Below are 26,980 nucleotides of genomic sequence, written 5' to 3' on the forward strand. Positions count from 1 at the left end.
ACTCACTCACTCACTCACTCACTCACTCACTCACTCACTCACTCACTCACACACACACACCATCCCTTTTATCCAAACTATGTGAACAGAGCAGAGACCAGACAAAATAAATCAGCTTTGTGCCCTGTAGGCTACACTTGTGGCGTGCACAAACAGTCCCCATCTGTGTGCTTGTCATTTATTAGACAGCTCACCTTGTTGTTTGGCACCGTAGACCCTCCTCACATAGATCAATGGAGGCGTCTGCCCTTGGTCTCCCACTGGTCAGTCCTCTTCCATCTCCTATGGTCTGTAAGAGAAAAGAACAGAGAATAGCATTTGGTTTGGTTTTGACATTTGAAACCATCTATAATGCAGTAGAGTACCACCGTGAGGCACATTGCCACAACACAACCCGCTCCACAACAACAAGGTAGAAGCTTAAAACACGAGGATCAATGCACTCTTCATATTGTTTTTAAAATGCTTCATTATGATGGAATGTTTAGTAGAACAAAATAATCCAAACTTGTTTTGACAAGTTGTCAGCGATTACAATAATAGAAGCTAGAAGCTACCTAAAGTTTTTCAGATGCAGCACAAGTCTTCCGTTTTCAAAACATATGGAGGTAAAAGCAGTACACTGCCACAGTTGATTATTTGTGACAACATCAATTTGCATCTCATTATATTTATGAAACAGACATCTGGCAGAATTAGAAGTCATTCAAACTTCCCGTTTCTCAGCCCACACATATTTACACCGCTCGGGTTAAATGATTTCCTCACAAATACTCTCCTCTAAAGTAACCTGATTAAATTAAAACGAATCAAACATACTCCTTATGGATGCTGTACAAGGAAGCCAATTCCATCTTCTATAGCTCAAACAGTGTAAATTATCACTCCTTTATTGGACTGCATTATTCTACTGTACAGTATATGTAGGGTTAAATAAGGAATGGGAAATCAAAAAATATTGCTCAGGACATTCTGGTAAAAGCAACCTTGCAGTAAGTTCATTGATTTTGTGAATTCCCATGTAATATGTACAACACTTTACTGTACAAAATCCCATGTAAAATGTACAATCCTTTTACTGTACATGTATGAATCATGCAGCCAAAGACATAAAGGTCCAATGCAACCATTTATAACTCAATATACCGTGATTGTTTTGAATGGAAATGGTCTACAAGCAAAGAGCAATTTCTCAAGCAAATAATCTACTGGAAAAATGGAAAACTAGCTGTTATTGGCAGAGAGGTTTGGAACTATTTTTGGTCTATTTACTAATTGAAACCAGGCAGGGCAAAACTCCACGTAACCAAAACAACCTGATATTGAAGGCGGTGTTTTTAAACAGCTCTTACCCTAAAAAGACTATCGTAATTTCCACAATTTCACAGTATTATTCCAACTTCGTAGTGTTCATATATACTATATAGAACACCGGAGAATCACATTCTTTACTGCTCCGTGCCTTTAAACACACACTTGCATACAAATACCCTTATGAGTTACTTTTAACATACTACATAAATGTGTTTAATTTAAAACTGTCCTCTAACTGCCCTCCCACTGGCAGTCACTTCATTGGCCGGTGAACACCCATATAAAAGTCTCTCTCTTCTGTGTTTTCAACTTGGGTAAAAATCAAGATGAATATTTGGCAGTGGATATTATACAGAAGTAACAGATGGGAAACTGGAGATTTATTTTCATGGTGGAGGAGGTGGAGTACGAGTGGTGGTGGTGGCTGCCTGGAAGCTACGTGACTATGATTTCAAAGGAGTGGCATTAATCTGTCTCCGGTCTCTTTTTGGGCCCAAGAACAAGTTCAAGGTGGAAGAAATAACAAGACAAAAGTCACAGCAGAGAGATTGACAGGCCGGTAGGGGGCACAGATACCTGCCTCCAAAGAGAAGGGACAAAACAAGCTTAGGGAGGAGAGGGTAAAGAAAAGGTGTGGATTAAAAGTTGAACATTTCAACAACATACCTCACAGTTGTATAAGAACACTCACAGTATATGTAAGGAGAAGTTATGGAGGGAGGAATAGGTTGAATAGTAACAAAACTATACGACAGACTGACCAAAACTGGTCAATCCCTGGTCTAAAAAGGCTGTGATTTAAAATGAACAAAACATCAAATAAGTCTATTAATGATACTATAAATTACTTGACAGCAATTGGTGTTTCTAACCTTTAACGAGTCTAATTCCCTTTAATTGACTGGTTTGTGGAATAATCAGGCTCCAGACGATGAAAGGCAGGTGAGTCCCTTTCATGTTTCTTTCATGAACTGATGGTCTAGTTAGGCAGAGAGAGAAGTCACAGACATCTATAAGGGCACAAGGCGAGACCCAGATGCAGCCATGGGAGGCAGAGGGTTTAAGTCTCTGATATTTATTAGAATCTAAGGAGTAGGCAAGAGAATGGTCATGGACAGGCAAAAGATCAAAACCAGGTCAGAGTCCAGGAGGTACAGAGTGGCAGGCAGGCTCAAGGTCAGGGCAGGCAGACTGGTCAGGTGGCAGGTGGGGGGAAGCAGGAGACCAGGGAGGAAAACCACACTGGTTGACTTGACAAACTGGCAACAGACAAGCAGGGAACACAGGAATAAGTACCCAGGGACTAATGAGGAAAACGGGTGACCCCTGGAGGTTGGTGGAGACAATCACAAAAAAAGGTGAAACAGATCAGGGCATGACAACATCACTCAGTCAGAAAACACCTTCCTTATGGCTTCATGCAGGCATTCGACTTGTAAGCAACAAAGTATACAGTATTAGCACACAGTGTATGTGAAACTAAACAAAATGATATATTTTCAGATATCAGAGATTTTTATGGTCTGTACAAGTGGCAGAAGACACACAAAGTACCATGTTGGTTTTATTGGAAGCGAGATGCATTTGAAGTCGATACGAAATGTAAAAACAACTATTTAATTCTTCCTCTGGATGTCAACAATGAAGCATTTGAAACAGTGTTGTGGCATATCTACAATATTCGGTTAGGACTGACTCTATCCACAGCCAGTTAGAAAGATATCTGAGGAGTACGGAGAAGAGGAGGGCGTAGTGTGCCTTGTCACTTTCACTTAGCTTTGCCTCCTCACTCCCTCCACAATGTTTGGAGACACCTGAGTGAGACATTCAAATTCCTCGTGTATCGTTTGGCAGAACCTTGAGGTCTGCATTGACAATGATGGATGCAGCTGTCAGGCAGACTGACGTTCGGGTCTTAGCAACATTACATACAAAATGTTTTTGCTGCTTTTCAAGGCTAATGCTGCACACCAGTGAGATGAGGAAACTGGCAGTGCCAAGAGGCTCTTGCAGTGGCAAGACACTGTACCTGCATCACACACCGTGCATCCCAAATGGCACCATATTCCATATTTAATAAACCAGGGCCCAAAATGCAGTTCTGATTCAATAGGTGCTATGGTCTCAGTATTGGTCTTCTCTTATACAATATGTTATTGGATTGTGTTATGGGTACATGTTCATGAGTTCAGGTATGACATATCATTGAACACTATGGAAGAGTAGACAGAGATCTGATTCTCCCATTTTGCATTATCCTGCGTGTGAGGGAAGACACACTCTGTTAAGCAGTGGGTATAAGTTAAACTTGCTCACTACTAAATTTCATTAAACAAGACAAGTTCATGAGCCGGGGAAGAGGGATTTGTTTTAAAGGGCCCGGAGTCAGAACGTTGCTGGCTCTGCCGCTCGCTAAAAGGCTGTTAACCTTGTTGTTGATCCTGACAGACAGTGTGCCTGCGAGCCGCGTGTGTTTCAAGTTTTATTGTCACGTGCACAAGTTCAGTGAAATGCCTTTCTTCCAGGCTGTCACGCCCTGACCTTAGAGAGCCTTTTTATTCTCTATTTTGGTTAGGTCAGGGTGTGACTAGGGTGGGTTCTCTAGTTTGTATATTTCTAGGTTGGCCTGATATGGTTCCCAATCAGAGGCAGCTGTCTTTATTGTCTCTGATTGGGGATCATATTTAGGCAGCCTTTTTTCCCACCTGTTGTTTGTGGGATCTTGTTTTTGTGTAGTGCCTGTTAACACTGCCTTTACTTCACGGTTCATTTATTCTGTATTGTTTTTTGGTGAGTCTCATTTATTAAAAACATGTGGAGATCTACGGACGCTGTGCCTTGGTCCAATCATTCTAACAATGATCGTGACACAGGCGCTTTCCCAACAATGCAGTAATCTATATTACATCTATCAAATAAAGTAGAACAAAAAACCCATGAGATATAGAAATAAAAAGGAACACAAGAAAGTAAGTAAGCTATATACAGGGTCAGTGCCAGGGTCAGTGCCGATACCATATGTACAATGTGCAGGGATACTGGAGTAGTAGGGTAGATACAGTGTGTATAGGGGTAAGGTTACTAGGCTTCAGGATATGATAAACAGTGTAGCAGCATATGTGGTGAATGTACGTGAGTGTGTGTGCCTGTGTGTAGAGTCAGTATGAATGTGTGTCTGTGCGTGTGTTTGTGTGTTGGAGAGTGTGAGTGTGCATAAAGTGCATACCAATAAAATAAAAGGGTCAATGCAGATAGTCTGTGCAGCCATTTTGTTAGCTATTTAGCAGTCTTATGACTTGGGAATAGAAGCTGTTCAGGAGCCTGTTTGTGTAATACATGTTGCTCCGGTACGGCATGACATGCGGAAACAGAGAGAAAGGTCTATGGCTTGGGTGGCTGAGGTCTTTAACAATTTTCCAGGCCTTCCTTTCACACCGCCTGATATACAGGTTCTGGATGGCAGCGAGTGCGGCTGGGATGTCCACATGTCCCTCTGTAGCACCATGTGATAGAGGGCGGTGCACTTGCCATAGCATGCAGTCATGCAGCCAGTCAATATGCTCTCAATGATGCAGCTGTAGATCTTTTCTAGGATTTGAGGGCCCATACCAAATCTTTTCAACCTCCTGAGCAGGAAGAGGAGCTGTGTCGACCCGCTCCACTACAGCCCCATAGATATGTGTATGTCTGTGTGTGTTACATGAGCTGTCTTGCCCACCCTGCCCCGCCACTGTACTGTAGCACTGAACTGACTTGCTGCTGGTTAGCCAAGATAGGGCAGTAAGAAATGGGTCCCTGCTGTGCGTGCGTAATGGCATCGGTATGACACTTTATTACAATGCTATTAATTAATGTTCTATTGCTCTGTTATGATCAGTGTCTCCATGTCCCCTAGGGGCACATGGGTCCATAATCTAGTTTGTGTCCCAAATAGCACCCTATTCTCTATTTAGTGCACTACTGGGCCCTGGTCAAAAGTAATGCACTATATAGGGAAAAGCGTTCCATTTGGGACACAAATCTAGACTACAGTATGATAGCCAGCCACATGCTGCTGCTTCTGATGTAAGAGGTCTGGTCTGGCTCTGCACTGGGCTACTAATGCAGGTGGTTACATGGGGTTGTGTGTTAGGTCATTCGTGTAACATGGCATAATGGCATTGAAGGCTGTGTCAGGTCTGCTGGGAGAACACAACACACGGTAGGCAGGCAGCAGATCTGCTTATAGCAGCAAACAAAAGCAGTTAACACTTAAAGGGCATTATCTGTTATATTAAAATGTAGATATGGAGAAAAAACCTGGTGATTAATTAAGGCTGGGCTGTTTTAAGATCATTCGCAATCCCAAATGCCACCCTATTTCCTATTTGGTGTTTCTGATCAAATTCCTATGGGCCCTGCTCAAAAGTTGTGCTCTATAAAGGGAATAGCATGCCATTTGGGACAGACACAGGGACTGAGAGACTCCCACACCATACATTACCAACCCTCTCTTTCTGTATGGTTAATTTGTTTTGGAAAATGTACTATTTGAATGCTCCTATTACTGCTGGGTCATGGAAGTGGGATTAATAACCATATTACTCACGTAGGACATGCATAAAGTGATGGCCTGACCTTCTCTTAACCTGTACTTTACAATGAGAATGGAAAATGTCTGTTCATTGAATATAGGTGGCTCCAATATAACCACTTGAGTTTACTTTGAACATTTTCTAAACGGTATGCAGGCTATGTGTCACGCCCTGGCCATAGAGAGGCTTTTATTCTCTATTTTGGTTAGGCCAGGGTGTGACTAGGGTTGGCATTCTATGTTCCTTTTTCATGTTTTTGTATTTCTTGTTTTTGGCCGGGTATGGTTCTCAATCAGGGACAGCTGTCTATCGTTGTCTCTGATTGAGAAACATACTTAGGTAGCTCTTGCCCACATGGGTTTTGTGGGTAGTCGTTTTCTGTTGAGTGTTTGTATCTAAGGTGAAAGCACCAATTTGTAAGTCGCTCTGGATAAGAGCGTCTGCTAAATGACTTAAATGTAAATGTAAAATGTATCTGCACCAGACAGAACTGTTTCGTTCACTTTTTTTTGTATTTTCTGTGTTCTATTCCTATTAAACAATATGAACATGTACCACGCTGCACCTTGGTCCTCACCTTCTTCCACCAACGGCCGTTACACTATGTCAGGCGTTTTCAACCAAGAATTCAATGGATTCTATTATTTTATCATTGCAGTATTTTTCCATAGTATCTGTCTGTGTATAATATGCTATGTGAACAGAATGTACCAGCCTCAAATAGAATATGTACTCTGTTCAACTTTCCTAGACAGAATTGCGCCCAAGGCTAAAATAATGTTGTGATTTGGCAGTTGAATCAACTACAGGTGTATAAACTAGAACCCTTAAAGTAATGATGAGTAAGTGACGATATTCCTAATTAACATCCTGGCACTTGAAAATGTTTCTTCCCTGCCTCGTCTCTAATATTCCACTTTTCTTTTCCCCTTCCTCTTCTACCTTTTTGTTTATGGCTACCTCTGCTACTTTCTTCTCTCCTTTGGCAGTGGCTATCTTTTATCCATGAGACGGGCTGTCACTTACCATATCCATCTTCTCCTTCTCTCCTCCCCATAGCTCTTTCAACTCAGTGCCATTCTTTTCCGTCACTGTAATCTCGCTTTTTGGCTCCACCACTTTGTTTTGACCTCCAGCAGTGTGTGTGTGTCTTTGGTGGGTGTGTGTGTCTGGGTGTGTTCCTTCCTGCAGTTGGTTCAAGGCAGGGGATGAGGGAGGACAGAAAATAATTACATTAGCTGTCTCCCCTTCTCCCCCTCCTACTCCGCCTACTCGTCCTCTTCCTCTGCTTGCAAACGCTGGGGATCATTGCCATATCAATATTTTAGGCTGACATTGACATTGGGGCATGGCTCGGAGCAGGAAAGCAAAACAGGGAATATCAAAAGATGACTCTAGGGAAAAACCGTAACTCGTCAAAGGGCTCAGTCACTGACTTTAAACGGTGAAACAGAGAGAAAGAAAGGGATGGTACGTTCCAGTTTGTTTGACAGCTGCCAGTTGAAAGTGTTGATGTTGCTAGAAAGAGAGCGTCAGCCAAGGACATCTTAAGTATACTATAACTAAAAAAAGATTAAGGAGCATTTGATAGTTACACAGATCAAGGCTTTATGTTTGGTCTGTAACGTTAAAGCATTCACACGCAAGACAATTTGTGTTATCACTGGTAGGTTCTGACTAACAGTGTAAACTCACGGACAACTGGGAAAAGCTCAAACCAAGTTTATTCACCCACTGAGTCAAACAGCTGCAAAGACAAAGACATGTTTACACAAGCACATATATACAGTATATACCCTCCGACTAGGAGTCACCTTATTGCACATCTTGACAGCCAACACATCTCTGCAGCTCGTCAGGAACTTAATTAGTTCCTCTAACTGGTGTAGACATGGCCCCGCCTCCTGTTAGAACTTTTGTGGGCATGTAAATATATGTGTGTGTGTGTGTGTGTGTGTGTGTCATACGACTGTTCCTTTTCACTTCATCTGACCTGACCTCGAGCCGAATTCCTCACTCCTCCTTAGTCCATGGCTGTCCTACATTATCAGTGACTGAAACCAGAGTGTTGCCCTTACCCTCTGTCCATAGGATCCATGAGATTTAACAATGACATGTTTGACCGAATTTAAACTTCCTGTCTCCCCTCATTGTCTCACTCAGTAACTTTCCATACTCCTAGTTCATATCCACCCACCATTGACCCCAGCATACTGTATACAGTACCAGTACACCTACTCATTCAAATATTTTTCTTTATTTATACTATATTCTACATTGTAGAATCTAGTGAAGACATCAAAACTATGAAATAACACATATGGACACGTATAGTAAAAGTGTTATTAATTAACAAGTGTTATTATTAATTAATTTTTGATTTTAGATTATTCAAAGTAGCCAAGCTTTGCCTTGATGACAGATTTGCACACTCTTGGCATTCTCTCAGCCAGCTTCACCTGGAATGCTTTTTCAACAGTCTTGAAGGAGTTCCCACATATGCTGAGCACTTGTTGGCTGCTTTTCCTTCACTCTGTGGTCCAACTCATCCCAAACCATCTCAATTGGGTTGAGGTTGGCTATGTCATCTAATGCAGTACTCCATCACTCTCCTTCTTGGTCAAATAGCCCTTACACAGCCTGGAGGTGTGTTGGTTTATTGTCTTGTTGAGAAACAAATGAGTCGCACTGAGCACAAACCAGATGGGATGGCATATCGCTGCAGAATGCTGTGTTGCCATGCTGGTTAAGTGTGCCTTGAATTCGAAATAAATCACAGAAAGTGTCACCAGCAAAGCACCCGCACACCAGCACACCTCCTCCTCCATGCTTCACGGTGGGAATCACACATGCGGAGATCACCTACTCTGCATCTCATAAAGACACGGCGGTTGAAACAAAAAATCGCAAATTTGGACTCATCAGACCAAATGGCATATTTCCACTGGTCTAATTTCAATTGCTATTCTTTCTTGGCCCAAACAAGTGTCCTATTATTATTGGTGTCCTTTAGTAGTGGTTTCTTTGCAGCAATTTGACCATGAAGGCCTGATTCACGCATTCTCCTCTGAACAGTTGATGTTGAGATATGTCTGTTACTTGAACTCTGTGAAGCATTTATTTGGGCTGCAATTTCTGAGGTGCGGTTATCTCTAATGAACGTATCCTCTGCAGCAGAGGTAACTCTGGGTCTTCCTTTCCTGTGGCGGTCCTCATGAGAGTCAGTTTCATCATAGCACTTGATGGTTTTTGCAACTTCACTTTAAGAAACTTTCAAAGTTCTTGAAATGTTCCGAATTGACTGACCTTCATGTCTTAAAGTAATGATGGACTGTTGTTTCTCTTTGCATATTTGAGATGTTCTTGCCATAATATGAACTTGGTCTTTTACCAAATAGGGCTATCTTCTGTATACCAACCCTACCTTGTCACAACACAACTGATTGGCTTAAACGCATTTAGAAGGAAAGATATTCCACAAATGAACTTTTAACAAGACACACCTGTGAATTGAAATACATTCCATGTGCCTACCTCATGAAGCTGGTTAAGAGAATGCCAATAGTGTGCATAGGTGTCATCAAGGCAAAGGGTGGCTACTTTGAAGAATCTCAAATATAAAATATATTTAGTTTTTTTTAACACTTTTTAGTTTACTACATGCTTCCATATGTGTTATTTCATAGTTGTGTTGTCTTCACTATTAGTCTACAATGTAGAAAATAGTAAAAAATATAGAAAAACCCTTGAATGAGTAGGTGTGTCCAAACTTCTGACTGGTACTGTATATTCATTATACATATAAAGTAATCAAGAAGTTCTAGTATGGTAACATGAATATGTTTATTTCAAGCTAGAAGCCAACATCACTTTACCCAAATTCACCAATCAGATCGCTTGGCTAGAACTAGCAGCTTTGTAATGTGGTATGACAATAGGACTCTGGTTGGAATAGTTGCAAGGTTTTGTTTTATTTTATGGGGATAATATCTTTATTGTGTCATGTGCTCCACTATGTCAGTCTCTAAGGGCAGCTAGATTTCACAGTGCCTTATGCAAGTTGTCAGTTCACATTTCTAATCGTCAAAATGTATCACAGTCCATATACGCCATGAATATTATTTCCTTGTCACACAACCAACATTTCATTCTTTGGAATATTTGTTTAGTCATTTACTGCCTTTAACTTCCAAATCACAGAGAGTTAGACATTGAATAACAATGTCATATTCCTTGCCGGGGGATATGGAAAGATGGAATTTGAAAATAAGCGGACTATACAATACACACACCATTAGTATGAATGGAATTCTTTAACATACTGAGGATGTAATGCTGTAATGTAAATTCATTCAGAAGTCTTTCACTGTGCATCGCGAGACAGGAGTAAAAAAAAACTGCACGGATAAACGCTGGTGTCAGAGTCTACAGTAAGACTTCCTATTGCTTGCCTGTGGGAGATAGAGAGACTGACAAAGTGACTCTCACTCATCATATGCTGAGCTTCAATATCGCCCAGTCCCAAATGTGTTAAATTAGCAAACACAGGGATGTTTAATACAGTTTGCTAGCTCATTTCGCTGCTAGCCTCTCTCATTTCTTTCATGTGTGTGCTGTGAAGAAGAAGAGATCTCTATTTAGTCTGATTTCCCTGCAGCATCATATACTGTACACACTATATCCATAATACATGTAATTGATGGATGCTATCATGTTGTTATGAAGATATGCTTGCGTTGGCATCAGTGAAGAAAACATATGTAGGTCCATATTACTGGCATGGTACTGTAAAAGGTCTGCTGGTTACTGTGGCCCAGTCCCAAATGGCACAGTATTCCCTATTTAGTGCACTGTTTTTAAAGTAAGCCTGGTCAAAAGTAGTACACTGTATAAAGAAAAGTGTGATATTTGGGATGTACCCTGTATGATGTCTAAAGGAGAATTATTCATAAGGATAGAGAAGAATAAATAATCAGCCATTACTCTTTGATTTAATGTTACCTCCGCTATACCACAAATACATTAAACTGTCTTCAACCATACACAATGTCCATGCCCTTATTCTTGGTCTTTATCTCTATCACTAAATATGTTTTCATGAACTTGGCATTGAAATACAATGAATGCATGTCACATCATTCAATTATTTAAACAAAATCACATTCCTTAGTTGGGGTAAACGTATCCCTTATCTACAAATCCACACAAAAGGAATGTCCATTGCCCTTTGAGTGAGGACTGTGGATATTAAAGGTGCAATGCAGCCATTTTCAATATCAAACATTTCTGGCTAACAATGAAGTATCTTATTGTGATTGTTTTCAATTAAAATGGTAAAATAAATAAACCGAATAGCTTCTTAGCAAAGAGCAATTTCTCAAGCAAGAATTTAGCTAAAAGTCTGGAAATGGTCTGACTGGGAGGGGAAAACTGAAAACTAGCTGTTCGTGGCAGAGAGGTTTGGAATTCTCTTTCTTATAGGACTATTATCTAATTTACCGCCTGGTGATGTGGTCAGGCTGGCCAAAACTCAACCCCACCAAAATAGGCTGAAAATTCTCCAGAGTGGCGCTGCGGTCTAAGGCACTGCATCGTAGTGCTAGAGGCATCACTACAGACTGTGGTTTGATCCCGGGCTGTATCACAACTGGCCGTGATCAGGAGTCTCATAGGGCGGCGCACAATTGGCCCAGCGTCGTCTGGGTTAGGGAAGGGTTTGGCCACGGTAAGCCATCATTGTAAATAAGAATGTATTCTTAACTGACTTGCCTAGTTAAATAAAGGCTAAATAAATTAAACAAAACAATTCAGGCAGTCTTTTCAAACGGCTTTTACTCTAATAGGGCATTATCATCATGTTCACAATTTCACAGTATTGCTCCAACCTCAGTGTGGAAATATACAGTATATCAAACACAGGTAAATCTCATTTTTGACTGCACTGGGCCAATTCAGTTTCATATTTTGTCCATGGACTCATCACTAGCTATCCCTAGCTCACATGGGGGAAAAATGGCTAGGTAGCTAACTTGATTCTTCCTAAATAATACTAAAGGTAAAAAACATTGGATTGGAGTTTTATTCTACCATACTTGTTGCACCAGTCTCGGTTATATTCCTTTTAAATCCAAGTCACATTAAAATGGACTATAATTTAAACATAACTGTCACGCCCTGACCTTAGAGATCCTTTTTATTCTCTATTTGGTTAGGTCAGGGTGTGACTTGGGTGGGCAAATCTATGTTTCTATTTCTTTGTTGGCCTAGTATGGTTCCCAATCAGAGGCAGCTGTTAATCGTTGTCTCTGATTGGGGATCATACTTAGGCAGCCCTTTTTCCCCACCTTCAGTTGTGAGATCTTGATTTTTGGTAGTTGCTGTATACCCTGCAGAACTTTACGGTCGTTTATCTTTAGTTTTTTTGGTGTTCATCAAAATAAAGATGTACGCTTACAACGCTGCACCTTGGTCACATTCCAACAACGGATGTAACAATAACCATATATCTCGAGAGCCCAAAGCCATAAAACCATGTGTTCTCATTTCAACAATTGACCACAGCGGGGCCAACATGCACAACTGTCCTGACACACTTTGTCTAACCGTTAATAATCACTCCGTGCAATACGGTTTTGGACTTTCATCACCCCAAAATGATTTTACCATTACAAAAAAATGCACTTACTGTGCACCGTTTTAACACAGATTCCCACGGAGGTGTTTTGCGTTGCGCTTCCTGAGCTAATGGAAACTTGGGAGGGAAGAGAAGGAAAAAAAAAACTTTTGTCTCAAAGCTGTATTGCACACAAAAAAACTCTGTATAAATCTGTGATACAGTTGAGATTTACATGATTATCAAAATGTCACTCCAAGGAAATCCTACATGAAACACAGCCCTTAATTTAAGTGTTTCTAAAATCCCCCATGGGAAAAAGGAATGGTGAAAAAACGATTGCAACCATATTATCAACACACAAGGCGAGAACCAAATGCAGACACAGGAGGCAGATGGTTGGAATCTTACAATGTTTATTAATCCAAAGGAGTAGGCAAGTGAATGGTCGTGGACAGGCAAAAAGGTCAAAACCCGATCAGAGTCCAGGAGGTACAGAGTGGCAGACAGGCTCGTGGTCAAGGCAGGCAGAATGGTCAGGCAGGCGGGTACAAAGTCCAGAAATAGGCAAGGGTCAAAACCAGGAGGAGGACTAGAAAAAGGAGAATGCAAAAAAAAAACAGGAGAACGGCAAAACCACTGGCTGACTTGGAAACATACAAGACGAACTGGCACAGAGTGACAGGAAACACAGGCATAAATACACTGGGGAAAATAAGCGGCACCTGGAGAGGGTGGAGACAACCACAAGGGCAGGTGAAACAGATCAGGGCGTGACACATATTCCTGTTTGACCGCTAGGTTTTATGGCTATTATGACACCTCCACTGTGGGGCTCTATGTAGCATGGGAGTCATGAGAAATGCTAACCTAAGCTATGACCTTACCCATCACCTTATGTATTATTAATACCCCCCAGTTGCAAGAAGTAACATCCCACTGGCTCCTTATCCTCCCCTGCATGCTTCCTGTCCCTAACACTAAAACTGAAACTAAATCATATAAAAACGAAATAAACATATTTTTATACAACTTTAACAAAAACAACTAGCAAATCAGGTCTGAAAACTAACTGAAACTAAACTGAATTCAAAGTAAAAATCCCAAAATGAATAGATATAAAAACTAATATCAAAACAGCTATAATAACCTCGGTATTTACCGTAATATTTTTGCAGACTGTACTATACTGTAGTGTTTATTGAGTGCTTTTGCAGACTGTATTATACAGCAGTATTTACTGTAGTAATTTGATTTGATTTGTCATACCCTGACCTTAATTATCTTTGTTTTCTTTATTATTCTGGTTGTTGTATATCTAGGTGTTTATATGTCTATGGTTACCTAGATTGGTTCCCAATCAGAGGCAGCTGTTTATCATTGTCTCTGATTGGGGACCATATTTAGGTAGCCATATTCCTTGGGTATTGTGTGGGTTATTGTCTATGTGTAGTTCCATTTCGGCACTCGTGTTATAGCGGTTTGTTAGTTTGTTTCGTGTTCTTCGTTTATTAAAGAAGAATGTATTCATATCAAGCTGCGCCTTGGTCTCCTCATTATATATTGTATATTTATTTTATTATCTTTGACATTGAAGTGGAAGCTTCCTCCTTGAGGAAATCTACTGGAGAAATACTAAAAGAGCAAATATTCCATAACATGTAATGTAGGGAAGGAGGTCTGAATGAACAGTTCAGAGCTTCTGCTCTTTTCTATAACCTGTAGGAAACACAATATATGATCATTCCTTGGCATGTAGGTTTCTCACTTATGAGTGGCACAAATTGCGATATGGGGGAGAGGAATGGGCGGGGTATATGCAAATGAAATACTGTAGTATTTACTTAGTTAACAAAGTATTGTGTCTTTGTGGACTGTAATGTTTTTGTGTCCATTAATGTAGTATTTACTACCGTGTTTTTTTCCCCTGATAACACTGTAGTATACTGTACATTATAATATTCTATAACATTCTATAGTTGGTACTGCACATGATCAAAGGATACTACAGTGTGTAGTATACTATTCTACAGCAGAATACTGTACTATTCTATATTATTGTCACGCCCTGGTCGTAATATATTGTGTTTGTCTTCATTTATTTGGTCAGGCCAGGGTGTGACATGGGTTTATTGTGGTGTGTTTTGTCTTGGGGTTTTGTGGGGTGTTGGGTGTGTGGCTTAGTGGGGTTATCTAGCAAAGTCTATGGCTGTCTGGAGTGGTTCTCAATCAGAGGCAGGTGTGTATCGTTGTCTCTGATTGGGAACCATATTTAGGCAGCCATATTATTTGAGTGTTTTGTGGGTGATTGTTCCGGTCTTTGTGTTTGCACCAGATAGGGCTGTTTTGGTTTTCACATTTCATTATTTTGTAGTTTCTTTATGTATAGGTTTTTCCTTCATTAAAATATCATGAATCATCATCACGCTGCATTTTGGTCCGACTCTCCTTCACCACAAGAAAGCCGTTACAATTATATTCTATACTATATCAACAACAACACATAAGAGGAGGCTGTAGCCACACTCTGCATCCAAAATGACACCCTATTCCCTATAGTGTGCACTACCAGGGGGCTCTGGCCAAAAGTAGTGCACTATGTAAAGAATAGGGTGTTATTTGGGATGCAGTGGCTTAAGCCTCCTTTTCTTATATCAGGCAGTGGGCTCACTGAGGTGGTCACAAAGATCACCGTGCAAGGCTTGACCACTTCACTCTCTACAAACCACCTCTGCTGTTCATTTACTAAAAGTTCCTATAAATATAATTTATTTGTCCACAGAAAAGACCGATGTGAGTCTGGTTTTCAAGACCTTCAACTGCACCACATCTGCCAGAACAGATCCACCATCTGCCTTCCACCATTTGACAAACCAAAATACGAACACACACGCAGGCAGGCACACATGCATATGCACACACATAACTGCAATGCAAACCACACAAGTTTATGTGAAGGGTGCATTTAATATGTACCATACCTGCCATGAGTGCTTTTGCACTCTTGGACCACACCTGACCCACAAATTAAAACATCACTTTAAATCTATCCAGCAGACCGCAGATTTGTGGGTGCCAGTTTATATCCGCAGCTAACCAGGTTTAGCAGACACAGCTTCCACTATACTGTAGCCCTGAGGCCTGGACATTGACAGTCGTCATGGGTAGCCAGCCATGTCTGCGTCAGGATTTAAAGATCACTCAAAGTTCAGCCCTTGTTTGTACCCACCCAGAGTCTATGGGTCTCCACAGAGCTTTACAGATTTACTGTGTGTTTTCCTACAAACTGCAACCGTTCTTGTCGATGTCTCACGAGGGCACAACGCAAATCCCACAGATCTTTTCCCTCATTTCCATTAGGAACGTGAATAATGTGATGCTTTGGAATGGTTCATTTTGAAAAGCAGCTGAACAAACAATAATACAAATAATATCCTTAATTTTCTTAGAAGTGTATAGGACATTATTGGATTTTCAAAGTTGGGTCTTTAATGATATTTTCAAAGTGACTAAATAGTGAAAAGTGTCATGACTGCATGAATGCACACCATATCACCATGTTTGTGTGGTTAGCATGTCATTTTGCTTCAAGGGACCTGTCCCACCTTTTGATTTATTGAGCGCTTGGGGCTAGGGTTCTATCTGAAAAAGATGATTCTAAGATAATTGGCTTTAAAATTCCAAACCCTCATTGGTCTGAATGGTGTCAGCTATTTTTTAGCTTGCATTCTTTTGAACTTAACAACATGAATTGAGAGTACTATACAGGTAGAGAAGATTGAACAGAACAAGGCTATGTCAACAACTTAATTTTGAGAAAAAAAATAAAACAAATGCAGCTAGAACCTAGTCTAGTTATGTCAAGGGACTTGGAATCTCAGAGGGCATTGCTATGGATGAGGAACTATTATAAGCATTACAATCTCTACATTTAGCCCACAAGCCATACACGTGATTTTTTTTACGCATAGAGCATTGTGATAAAGAGCACTAAAACACTAATAACAGATTATGAATATTAAATGAGAAATGCACATGAACGATACAGGTGATTTTCTTAAAGTCATAGTGCATTATGATAAAGAGCACAAATAACAGATTATGAATATTGATACAAGGTGTGTTGGTTAAAGAACAGATGTTTTATTTCGTCTATGTTCCACTATATACGACATATTTTCTTCCTCAGTTGTGTGGAGACATATCTCAGAGTGATCTTAAATAATTATATATTTTCATTTCAAGTTTATGACATCCATCGACCAAAGTAGTCACTACTTGGCTCCTATAAGACTAGAGGAGCATATGTACAGAATATATAAACATGTAAATATGCTGACCAAAAATATAAAGGCAACATGTAAAGTGTTGGTCTCATGTTTCAGGAGCTGAAATAAAAGATCCCAGAAATGTTCTATATGCAAAAAAAAAAGCTTATTTATTTCAAATGTGTTTACATCCCTGTTAGTGAGCATTTCCCCTTTGCCAAGATAATCCAGTTACCTTACAGGTGTGGCATATCAAGAAGCTGAATAAACAGCAGGATCATTACAGAGGTGCAAATTGTGCTGGCGACAATAAAAGGACACTAAAAATGTGCAGTTTTGTCACGCAACACAATGCCACAGATGTCTCAAGTTTTGAAGGAGTGTGCAATTGGCATGCTGACTGCAGGAATGTCCAACAGAGCTGTTGCCAGATCATTTAATGTTAATTTCTCTACCATAAGCTGCCTCCAGCATCGTTTTAGAGAATTTGGCAGTACTTCCAACCGGCCTCACAACCGGAGACCACGTCTAACTACGCTAGCCCAGGACCTTCACATCCGGCTTCTTCACCTGTGGGATCGTCTGAGACCAGCCACCAAGACAGCTGATGAAACTGAGGAGTATTTCTGTCTGTAATAGAACCCTAGGCCTGACACCCCGGTGGGTGGGCCTGGCTCCCAAGTGAATGGGTCTATGCCCTGCCAGGGTCACCCATGGATGCTCCCCTGCCCAGTCATGTGAAATCCATAAATTCGTGCTTAATGTATGTATTTCAATTAACTGATTTCCTCATAGGAACTATAATTCAGTAAGATCAATTAAATTGTTGCATGTTGCGTTTATAATTTGTGCAGTATACATAGACTACATGAATATGGAAGTGTTCTCTGAGGCGTATGTGCAAAGTGACCCATTTACCATATGATTCACCATTTCTATAGCCTGATGTAGGGAAGATATTACACATAATATGTATTAAGACAGTCTGTCTTCTATCCAGGGCGATCAGCATCAAAATAAGACACCCACCAACACAGTAAACATGACAGAACTGACATATGTGGTCTCGGTAGTAAGTCACAACGCTGAAGCATTGTGGGAATGCAGGAAGTCACTTGAGGTGGTGTTGCCCTTATGGAAAAACCACAACATTTCACATGTTTGAAATCACACGATTTCACATGTGAAATGTTCACCTGTTTTGCATTTGTACATTTTTCTGGAACTTCACGTGTGGTGATGTTTTACATGAAGTGTCACATGTATATTTTCACAATTGATCACATGTGAAATTCATGTGGTTTTTCTGTAATGATAGTGGCAATGATGAATTGTCATTCCTTTATGCCACTGAGGATAATAAACTCCATAACGTATAATCATATTCTTAGATCCTAAAATCTTGCTGAAGGGATTTTCAAGGATGGGTCAGACCACAATAGAAGTAGAAGTGTAGCAATTGGGTCTATCGGAAGAAACTGCAATCATGAATAATGCATTTATACTCTCTAAGAAAAATTATCTATTATTCGACAGGCCTTATTAGAATCTCATATTTCAAGGATTATGTAATCAAATGCACCAAATTGAAGATTGGTCTGACCACACACATCTATATTAATGATAATCTGAATCTTATTTGATCTTCATCTTTATTGCCTGACATTTACAGTAGAGCTCATTGTACGAGACCCACTTGTATTTCCTTTCCAGTCACTCCTGAATTTATTGAATCCTCTCTCTCTCACACTCACTCTCTCGCTCTCCTGATGGTATTGGATGCTTAATGTTTTTGAAGGGTTAGAAGGGTTCAGAACAATACTACATTTGCGCTGTTGCAACTCATTTTCACTGTGACAAAACACATAGAGGAAAATAGATGATACTTAATCTTCTCAACAATTCGGAACAGTGTGCCAGTCTGGGTTATAGGAACAAGTATTGATTCTGCTGAGAAAATCAGTTAACTAGTCATCTTAGTTAAAGAAGATCTCAAGCTGACACTGGGGTGTAGATCTCTAGAAATTCAACAGCTGTGAATTCTACCGAATACAATTTCTGACCCAGTGACTGGGAGGGGTTGGTCAAACAATGGGTGCATCCCAAATGTCACACTATTCCCTATATCACACTATTTCCTGTATGGTGCAAAACCTTTGACCAGGGCTCTGGTAAAAAAAATGTGCATGAGGGAATATGTTGCAATTTGCAACACACACAATGTGAGCTTCACATGTATTGATTTTTGATGGAATATCAGAGTTCCATGCATATTACAATCTTGTGCTTCCTTCTGTAATTCTTTCAATATTACAATATGTCCTCTTGTCCCCATTAGCAGTGCAGCTAATTTCCCATGCCTTTTTAATTGAGGATATCATCGTGCCAGGGATTAGGGATGTGGATATCTGGGATATTAGACCATGTGCATGTGCAGACTGAGAATAGTGAGAGAGTAAATGACGCCTGCCGACAGTTGGAAAATGCCAAATTTCTGCCTGGCAAAAGAGACATGGTTCTCTTCACATCCAGGGGGACATTCCTTGGAAGCAATCCCCCCATCTTAAATGGCAGCCACTCCGCCATCTGTGAATTGGCGGAAGGATTTTGTTTTTGTAATTAATTGTTTTTCACTCAGCAGCCTCCCCCTCTGCAGGGCCACATGAAATGGACTCTGTATGTTTATGTTCTGATCTAATGCTACCTTACGGCATTTCCTCAGTATAGCTATTGTAGATGGTACATTTACACGTATGTATTGTGGAGATACTGCACACTGTAGGAATGCAATATAATCATGTACAGCTGTAATAGCTTATTGAAATCCAATCTCACCAAAGTATTTTGAGAGAAATACTGTCATTTTGGACATTTGCATGCAATTTGCTGTAAAAAGATTCACCTTGTGTATATGAGTTCCTCTCAATAGAATCTATCCTGTGTCCACTACAATCCAGTGGTCATAATTTAGGGGGACTGGTAATGTATGCTTTACTATATCCAAGGCCTGCTTTGATTTCATCCTTACTTCCAAATCAGACATACCATAGAAATACCATTACACATGAGGAAATTAATGCCAGATATACAGTCCAACCACTAATTTCTGAGCTTGCCTGGAGAGTAGACCTCGACATTAAAAAGAGGGTCCACAAGATATTACTATGTTAATGCAATGCAGTGGCTGGAGGCAAGGAGCCAACAATTGATCTGCAAATTGACATGCTGTCACCATGACTCCACTGAGATAAAGAAACGTGTGCAAAAAGAAAGGAGAAATCTATTAAACATTTGTACCCTTACGGAGTAAAGTTGTAACATGTTTATTCTGGAGGAGGTTATTGGAGTGAAACATACTTTGAGAGAAATGTTCCATGGTGAGCTTACCCAGGATGCTGCCCATAATGCTGCAAACCCTGCCCAGGATGCTGATTTACCATGTATGTAATGTTTTTGGTGTATATAGGAATTTAGATTTTAATTCAAAGATGTGTTATTGTGAACAAAACTTTGGGAATACACTGCTATTGCAGTGAAGTAAAAAAACACAAAAAAACATATAGCTGTTAAATTACTAACATTTTTAATATATTGCTGTCAATCGAACACATTTTTTCTCCAACTTTTCTTAAGAGCCAGATTGATTGATTGCCATGGTGAGATACCTGAAACAGTTATGTATAATAGACTCATTATACACTTAAATTGGAGAAATACAAATGTTCATGTTTTCAGAACGCAAGTGTGACAACCAACTATCTATGTCCATTTGCTCTGCATACTGTAGAGCAGGTATTCCCAAACAGTAGAGGTATTCCCAAATATTGCGCGTACCCAGGGGTATGTGCAATAACGTCGGGGTTACGCCAAATATAAATGTGATTCACATTTTCTTTTTTTCAATTTAAAGTTTTATAAAGTTCTTGTTTTTCAATCAACCAACAAAACACATTCCACATTCACAGATGTGACAGGCTTTAAAAAAAGATAATAGTTATTTTATTTTTGTTTATTTTTTCCTTGGTGAATATATATATATATATATATATATATATATATGTATATATTGTGGCAAACCTCTTCAAGGTTAGGAGCGTTTGTCACAAACTAAGTGGTAAACTGTCACCAAATCACCCAAGAATGAGAGTTCTTTCGAACAGGACAGTACCTGTGTGTTTGTTTCTCCGTCCTGGTCCACCCAGGCCATAGGCGAGGTCAAGGATAGCAGGGTTCGGTACACGAATCGGGTTCTCGGTAGGTCCAGGTCCAAACGCCAACAGGTAAGTCCAAAACAATCCAGCTCATACACGGTAAATCCAGCCAATCTCTATAGTCTCTTTCTCTATTGTTCATAGCTCCTTCCAGCACTCTCTCTCCCTCTTCCTGGTTTTTCTTGACCCTTTATCTGTGAGTCGGCTCCACCTTCTGAGGGTTCCCCTTGCTTCTGGGACTTGTAGTTTTGGCGGTCGGACATTTTGTGATCTGTAGTTCTGACAGGGGTGGCCATTTTAGTGATCGGGCAGAGCCCGTTTATTAGTTCTGCTCTCACATATCTGCCACTTATCACTCGACCCCCTTCTTTGCCACATATCTCTCCCCCTAGATCCGACCCCCTAGGTCGGGCTACCGCAGCAAAATATGCATGCATGCGGGATAACCCATCCGCGTTTCCCATTTCCTTCCCTGCTCTGTGTTTCAAGTCAAAATGAAACGGTTGGAGACTCAAAAACCACCGCATCACCCGAGCGTTCTTCTCTTTAGCCCTATGCATCCAGGTGAGTGGGGCATGGTCACTGATGAGGGTGAAGTGGCGCCCAGAAGGTAGTACTTCAGGCTTTCTAGAGCCCACTTTACTGCCAGCGCCTCTTTCTCAACGACTGAGTAGTTGGTTTCCGTGGTTCCAGCTTCCTGCTTAAAAACAGGATGGGGTGTTCCACCCCTTCTACCTCTTGGGATAGCACTGCTCCCAAGCCGACCTCTGAGGCATCCATCTGAACCACAAACTCTCTCTCAAAGTCTGGTACCACCAGCACTGGATTACAGCAGAGAGCCTCCTGTAATGTCCTAAATGCTTTGGTGGCCCTTTCATCCCATTTGACCATGTTTGGCCCTCTTGCTCTAGTCATGTCGGTAAGAGGGGCGGCCACTGTGGCATAACTTGGGATGAACTTACGGTAGTAACCGGTCAGCCCTAGGAAGGCTCGAACCTGCTTCTTATTTACTGGTTTCGGCCATTCTCTAATTGCCTTCACCTTCTTATGTTGGGGTTTGATTAACCCTCTTCCCACAGTGTATCCCAGATACTCTGTTTCCTCTAACCCCACATAACACTTGGCAGGGTTTGCCGTGAGCCCTGCCTTTCTAAGGGCGTCTAACACTGCCTGTACCCGGGGTAAGTGGGATTCCCAATCTGGGCTGTAGATCCCCACGTCATCTAAATAAGCTGCGGCGTATGCTTTGTGCGGTTTTAGGACTTTGTCCATGAGCCGTTGAAAGGTGGCTGGGGCCCCGTGTAAGCCGAATGGCATGACGGTGTATTGAAACAAACCGTCAGGTGTTGCAAAGGCTGTCTTTTCTTTGGCCCTGGGGGTCAGAGGAATTTGCCAGTACCCTTTTGTCAGATCAAGGGTCGTAATGTACCGAGCATGACCGATTTTCTCCAGTAGTTCATCTACTCGGGGCATGGGGTAGGCATCAAACTTCGAGATTTCATTTACCTTCCGAAAGTCGTTACAGAACCGCAAAGACCCATCGGGCTTGGAGACCATCACAATTGGGCTAGACCACTCACTATGTGACTCTTCGACCACTCCAGCTGTCAACATTTTCTCAGTCTCTGCTCTAATCGCGGCCCGTCGAGCCTCGGGTACCCGATATGGCCTCATACTCACTTTTCTCCCTGGTAGGGAAACGATATCATGAGCCGTAACCTCAGTTCGGCCAGGTACCTCTGAAAACACATCTCTGTTTTTCTGGATCAGGGTCTTTACTTCCTGTACTTGCGCTGGGGACAGAGTGGGTGAAATATTTACTTCGGCTGTCTCCTGAATGTGTGTGGGGTATGTGACCATTAGTGTTTCTCTCTCTCTCCATGCTTTTAACAGGTTTATGTGATAAATCTGTTCCTGGGGCCGTCGACCTGGCTGTCGGATCCGATAATTGACCTCTCCTATTCTCTCCAGTACTTCATATGGTCCTTTCCATGTGGCTACTAGTTTACACTCTACCGTGGGGATCAGCACTAACACCTTATCTCCCGGTTGAAATTCCCTCAGGGTAGCCTGCCGGTTATAAGTGTGCCGCTGGTGTTCCTGTGTTTGTCTCATGTGCTCTCTGACGATGGGCATGACTGTGGCTATCCTATCTTGCATTTCCGTGACGTGCTCTATGACACTAGTATACGGGGTGGATTGGTGCTCCCAGGTTTCCCGGGCGATGTCTAAGATTCCCCGGGGATGCCTCCCATATACCAGCTCAAAGGGAGAAAACCCCAGCGAGGCTTGAGGAACCTCTCTAATGGCAAACATCAGATACGGCAACATGCAATCCCAGTTTTTCCCATCCTTATCGATTACCTTCCTGAGCATTGACTTCAGGGTTCGGTTGAATCTCTCAACCAGCCCGTCCGTCTGAGGATGGTAAACCGATGTCCTCAACTGTTTCACCTGCCACAGTTTACAAAGGTCCGCCATAAGGCGGGACATAAAGGGGGTCCCCTGGTCGGTAAGGATCTCCTTTGGAACCCCTACCCTGGTGAACAAGAGCACTAATTCCTTTGCGATATTTTTGGAAGTCATCGTCCGAAGGGGAATGGCTTCTGGGTAGCGAGTGGCATAATCTAGAATGACCAGAATGTATTGGTGCCCTCACGGTATCGGTCACTCCCAGTCTAGTCAGAATCTCTCCCTTTAGTTTATCGTAATCCTGTGCATCTTTCAACTCCAGGTCGAAATACGCTTTTTGAGCGTCCCCTGCCAGGTATGGTGCCAGAAGCCCTGCCCATTCTTCTTTCGGCCACTTCTCCCTCTCTGCCGTCCTTTCGAAGGTGGTAAGATATGCTTCCACATCATCCTGCGCTGTCATTTTTTGAAGAAAATGATTGGCCCTCCTTTGGGTATTTGCAGCTGGTAATTGAGCCCCAATTTGGTCCGCTAGCCCCTTTAGGCCTTCTCTTAACTCCCGGGTGTTTCTCTCTTGCTCTTCTGTGAGCAGCTGGTTGGTGCGGTGCTGGATCTGTAACGTGTCCTGATACATTCGCATTGCATCCTGATGAACTATTTGTTGAGCTCTAGTTGCCTCTTGTTGGGCGGCCGCCGCTTGTAACAGGGCCTGTATGGCTCCCTCCATACTCATTTTCCTGAAAAACTGTCCTAACCAAACAAAGCCAAAACAAAAAAAAACCTGACTCCCCTTTGGAGTGCTAACTGAACATTTATTTATTTTTTCCTTCTACCTAACCAGTGGTATGTTAGTCCATTAGTATCCTCCACCACGTGTGGCAAACCTCTTCAAGGTTAGGAGCGTTTGTCACAAACTAAGTGGTAAACTGTCACCAAATCACCCAAGAATGAGAGTTCTTTCGAACAGGACAGTACCTGTGTGTTTGTTTCTCCGTCCTGGTCCACCCAGGCCATAGGCGAGGTCAAGGATAGCAGGGTTCGGTACACGAATCGGGTTCTCGGTAGGTCCAGGTCCAAACGCCAACAGGTAAGTCCAAAACAATCCAGCTCATACACGGTAAATCCAGCCAATCTCTATAGTCTCTTTCTCTATTGTTCATAGCTCCTTCCAGCACTCTCTCTCCCTCTTCCTGGTTTTTCTTGACCCTTTATCTGTGAGTCGGCTCCACCTTCTGAGGGTTCCCCTTGCTTCTGGGACTTGTAGTTTTGGCGGTCGGACATTTTGTGATCTGTAGTTCTGACAGGGGTGGCCATTTTAGTGATCGGGCAGAGCCCGTTTATTAGTTCTGCTCTCACATATCTGCCACTTATCACTCGACCCCCTTCTTTGCCACATATCTCTCCCCCTAGATCCGACCCCCTAGGTCGGGCTACCGCAGCAAAATATGCATGCATGCGGGATAACCCATCCGCGTTTCCCATTTCCTTCCCTGCTCTGTGTTTCAAGTCAAAATGAAACGGTTGGAGACTCAAAAACCACCGCATCACCCGAGCGTTCTTCTCTTTAGCCCTATGCATCCAGGTGAGTGGGGCATGGTCACTGATGAGGGTGAAGTGGCGCCCCAGAAGGTAGTACTTCAGGCTTTCTAGAGCCCACTTTACTGCCAGCGCCTCTTTCTCAACGACTGAGTAGTTGGTTTCCCGTGGTTCCAGCTTCCTGCTTAAAAACAGGATGGGGTGTTCCACCCCTTCTACCTCTTGGGATAGCACTGCTCCCAAGCCGACCTCTGAGGCATCCATCTGAACCACAAACTCTCTCTCAAAGTCTGGTACCACCAGCACTGGATTACAGCAGAGAGCCTCCTGTAATGTCCTAAATGCTTTGGTGGCCCTTTCATCCCATTTGACCATGTTTGGCCCTCTTGCTCTAGTCATGTCGGTAAGAGGGGCGGCCACTGTGGCATAACTTGGGATGAACTTACGGTAGTAACCGGTCAGCCCTAGGAAGGCTCGAACCTGCTTCTTATTTACTGGTTTCGGCCATTCTCTAATTGCCTTCACCTTCTTATGTTGGGGTTTGATTAACCCTCTTCCCACAGTGTATCCCAGATACTCTGTTTCCTCTAACCCCACATAACACTTGGCAGGGTTTGCCGTGAGCCCTGCCTTTCTAAGGGCGTCTAACACTGCCTGTACCCGGGGTAAGTGGGATTCCCAATCTGGGCTGTAGATCCCCACGTCATCTAAATAAGCTGCGGCGTATGCTTTGTGCGGTTTTAGGACTTTGTCCATGAGCCGTTGAAAGGTGGCTGGGGCCCCGTGTAAGCCGAATGGCATGACGGTGTATTGAAACAAACCGTCAGGTGTTGCAAAGGCTGTCTTTTCTTTGGCCCTGGGGTCAGAGGAATTTGCCAGTACCCTTTTGTCAGATCAAGGGTCGTAATGTACCGAGCATGACCGATTTTCTCCAGTAGTTCATCTACTCGGGGCATGGGGTAGGCATCAAACTTCGAGATTTCATTTACCTTCCGAAAGTCGTTACAGAACCGCAAAGACCCATCGGGCTTGGAGACCATCACAATTGGGCTAGACCACTCACTATGTGACTCTTCGACCACTCCAGCTGTCAACATTTTCTCAGTCTCTGCTCTAATCGCGGCCCGTCGAGCCTCGGGTACCCGATATGGCCTCATACTCACTTTTCTCCCTGGTAGGGAACGATATCATGAGCCGTAACCTCAGTTCGGCCAGGTACCTCTGAAAACACATCTCTGTTTTTCTGGATCAGGGTCTTTACTTCCTGTACTTGCGCTGGGGACAGAGTGGGTGAAATATTTACTTCGGCTGTCTCCTGAATGTGTGTGGGGTATGTGACCATTAGTGTTTCTCTCTCTCTCCATGCTTTTAACAGGTTTATGTGATAAATCTGTTCCTGGGGCCGTCGACCTGGCTGTCGGATCCGATAATTGACCTCTCCTATTCTCTCCAGTACTTCATATGGTCCTTTCCATGTGGCTACTAGTTTACACTCTACCGTGGGGATCAGCACTAACACCTTATCTCCCGGTTGAAATTCCCTCAGGGTAGCCTGCCGGTTATAAGTGTGCCGCTGGTGTTCCTGTGTTTGTCTCATGTGCTCTCTGACGATGGGCATGACTGTGGCTATCCTATCTTGCATTTCCGTGACGTGCTCTATGACACTAGTATACGGGGTGGATTGGTGCTCCCAGGTTTCCCGGGCGATGTCTAAGATTCCCGGGATGCCTCCCATATACCAGCTCAAAGGGAGAAAACCCCAGCGAGGCTTGAGGAACCTCTCTAATGGCAAACATCAGATACGGCAACATGCAATCCCAGTTTTTCCCATCCTTATCGATTACCTTCCTGAGCATTGACTTCAGGGTTCGGTTGAATCTCTCAACCAGCCCGTCCGTCTGAGGATGGTAAACCGATGTCCTCAACTGTTTCACCTGCCACAGTTTACAAAGGTCCGCCATAAGGCGGGACATAAAGGGGGTCCCCTGGTCGGTAAGGATCTCCTTTGGAACCCCTACCCTGGTGAACAAGAGCACTAATTCCTTTGCGATATTT

General features: G+C 42.3%; 1 long non-coding RNA gene across 2 annotated transcripts in view; it reads right to left on the reverse strand.

Moving 5' to 3' along the window:
• The window catches only part of LOC135563880 (uncharacterized), a 79,496-nt gene that overhangs the window by 14,181 nt on the left and 38,335 nt on the right, over nt 1–26,980 (reverse strand). For both annotated transcript variants that reach the window (XR_010460621.1, XR_010460622.1), the window contains exon 2: nt 195–289. This is a non-coding gene — a long non-coding RNA (uncharacterized LOC135563880). The remainder of the gene's footprint in view (nt 1–194; nt 290–26,980) is intronic.

This window comes from Oncorhynchus nerka, linkage group LG22, assembly GCF_034236695.1.
Source record: "Oncorhynchus nerka isolate Pitt River linkage group LG22, Oner_Uvic_2.0, whole genome shotgun sequence".
In the NCBI taxonomy this organism is placed as follows: domain Eukaryota; kingdom Metazoa; phylum Chordata; class Actinopteri; order Salmoniformes; family Salmonidae; genus Oncorhynchus; species Oncorhynchus nerka.